Source organism: Trichosurus vulpecula, chromosome 4 (genome assembly GCF_011100635.1).
Source record: "Trichosurus vulpecula isolate mTriVul1 chromosome 4, mTriVul1.pri, whole genome shotgun sequence".
Lineage (NCBI taxonomy): Eukaryota > Metazoa > Chordata > Mammalia > Diprotodontia > Phalangeridae > Trichosurus > Trichosurus vulpecula.
The window spans coordinates 414921121-414924143 of record NC_050576.1 but is presented as its reverse complement, the minus strand read 5'-3'; positions in this window follow the sequence as shown (position 1 = coordinate 414924143).

Below are 3023 nucleotides of genomic sequence, written 5' to 3'. Positions count from 1 at the left end.
AAAATTGTCTATTCAGTTCTGGTCTTTTCATCAAGAATATTTCAAAACCCTCAATTTCATCAAATATTCATTTTTCCCCTGTAGATGCATACTCATTTTTTTTTTCTTGGCAGGTGAATCTTAATTGTAATCTCGTCTATTTTGCTTTCCAGAATATCATATACCAAGACTTCCAATCCCTTAATGTATGAGCCAATAAATCTTGTGTTATCCTGACTGTGCCTCCATGATACTTAAATTATTTCTTTCTGACTGCTTGCAGTATACTCTCAATGACTCGAAGTCTCGAATTAGTAATAAGATTCCTGGGAATTTTCAGTTTGGGATCCCTTTTAAGAGTAATTGGTGGATTCTTTCAATTTATGTTTTACCCACTGTATTTAAGTTATGGCAATCAATAATTTCTTAGAATAAGATATCTAGGATTTTTTTAATTATATCTTTCCAGCAGTCCAATAATTTTAAAAATATCTGTCCTGGATCTGTTTTCCACGTTAATTTTTTCAGTGATATATTTTGCATTTTCTTCTATTTTTAATTCTTTTAAATTTTTTTAATGTTTCTTGATGTCTCATGGAATCATTAGCTTCACTTGTCCAAATGTTTTTTTAATATATTAGTGATTTTATTTAATATTTTAGTTTTCAACATTGGTTTCCACAAGATTTTGAGTTACAAATTTTCTTCCCATTTCAACCCTCCCCCCATTTGCAAGATGGCATATATTCTGATTACCTCATTCCCCAGTCAGCCCTCCCCTAATTCACCCCCGCCCCATCCCTTTCCCCTTACTTTCTTGTAGGGCAAGATAAATTTCTACGCCCCATTCCCTATATATTATGTTTCCTGGCCGCATGCAAGAAACAACTTTTTTTTATTCTTTTAAACATCTGCTTTTAAAACTTAGAGTTCCAAATTCTCTCCCTTCTTCCCTTCCCATGCACCCTTTCTAGGAAAGCAAGCAATTAAACATAGATCACCCATGTATCATTATGTAAAACACTCCCACAATGCTCATGTTGTGAAAGTCTAACTATATTTTCTTCCATCCTATCCTGTCCCACTTTATTCATTTTTCTCCCTTTACCCTGTCCCTTTTCAAAGGAGGTTGCTCTTCCTTAACTCATCCCCCTATCTGCCCTCCCATCTATCATCCCCCCTTTTTTATCTCATTCTCCTTACTTTCCTGTGGAGTAAGATACCAATTGAGTATATATGTTATTCCCTCCTCAAGTTGAATCCCATGAGAGTAAGATTTACTCATTTCCCCTCACCTGTCCCCACTTCCCTTGCAGTAGAACTGCTTTTTCTTTTCACTTTTATGTGAGATAATTTACCCCATACTATTACTCCCTTTCTCCCTCTCTCAATATATTCCTCTCTCACCCCTTAAATTTATTTCATTATTTTAGATATCATCCCTTCACATTCAACTCATCCTGTGACCTCTGTCTACATTCCTTCAACTCCCCTTATACTGAGAAAGGACTCATGAATTACACACAGCATCTTTCCATGTAGGAATGTAAACATAACAGTTCAATTTTAGTAAGTCTCTTATGAATTCTCTTTCTTGTTTACCTTTACATGCTTCTCTTGATTCTTGTATTGGAAAGGCAAATTTTCTATTCAGCTCTGGTCTTTTCACTGAAAACCTTGAAAGTCCTCTATTTTCTTGAAAATCTATATTTTGCCTTGAAGCGTTATACTCAGTTTTGCTGGGTAGGTGATTCTTGGTTTTAATCTTAGCCCCTTTGATCTCCAGAATATAATATTTCTAGCCCTTTGATCCCTTAGTGTAGAAGCTGCTAGATCTTGGGTTATTATGACTATGTTTCCACAATATTCAAATTGTTTCTTTCTGGCTGCTTACAGTATTTTCTACTTGACCTGAAAACTCTGGAATTTGGTGAGAATATTCCTAGGAATTTTCTTTTTTGGGATCTTTTTTTTTTTTATTATTTTTTTTATTTTTTTTTTTAATTTATTTTTAGTTTAAGAGGCGATCAGTGGGTTCTTTTTCAATTTCTATTTTACCCACTGGTTCTAGAATATCAGGGCAATTTTCCTTGACAATTCCTTGAAAAATAATGTCTAGGCTCTGTTTTTGATCACAGCTTTCAGGTAGTTCAATAATTTTTAAATTATCTCTCCTGGATCTATTCTCCAGCTCAGTGGTTTTTCCAATGAGATATTTCACATTGTCTTCCATTTTTTCATTCCTTTGGTTCTGTTTTATAACATCTTGGTTTCTCATAAAATCACTAGCTTTCACTTGCTCCAACCCAATTTTTAAGGTGGTATTTTCTTCAGTGATATTTTGGACCTCCTTTTCCATTTGGCTAATTTTGCCTTTCAAGGCATTCTTCTCCTCATTGACTTTTTTGAGCTCTTTTAACACTTGGGTTAGTCTATTTTTTAAGGCATTGTTTTCTTCTGTATTTTTTTGGGTCTCCTTTAGCAAGTCATTGACTTGTTTTTCATTGTTTTCTTGCATCACCCTCATTTCTCTTCCCAATTTTTCCTCAATTTCTCTTACCTGCTTTTCCAAATACCCTTTGAGCTCTCCCATGGCCTGAGCCCAATTCATATTTTCCTTGGAGGCTTTTGATGTAAACTCTTTGACTTTATTAACTTCTTCTGACTGTATGTTTTAGTCTTCATTGTCACCAAAAAAGGAATCTAGAGTTTAAGTTTGAGTCTGAGTTTGAGTCTGAGTTCCTTTTCTCTCCCTGTTCATGTTCCCAGCCCACTGCTTGACCCTTGAGCTTTTTATCATGATATGACTGCTTGTAGAGTAGAGAGTACTTTATCCCAAGGTTTAGGGTCCAAGCACTGATGTTTTCAGAGCTACTTCTACTCCACCATCACCCCAGCCTCTGTCACAGCAGCACTCCTTCTCCCCCAAGAACCACCAACCAGGACCTCAATACAGATCCAAGCAGGGCACAAGAAAAGAATCTGCCTTTGTGCCCACAAGGCACTCCTTTTACTCCCTCTGTGATCCGCTGCTAGATTCCTCC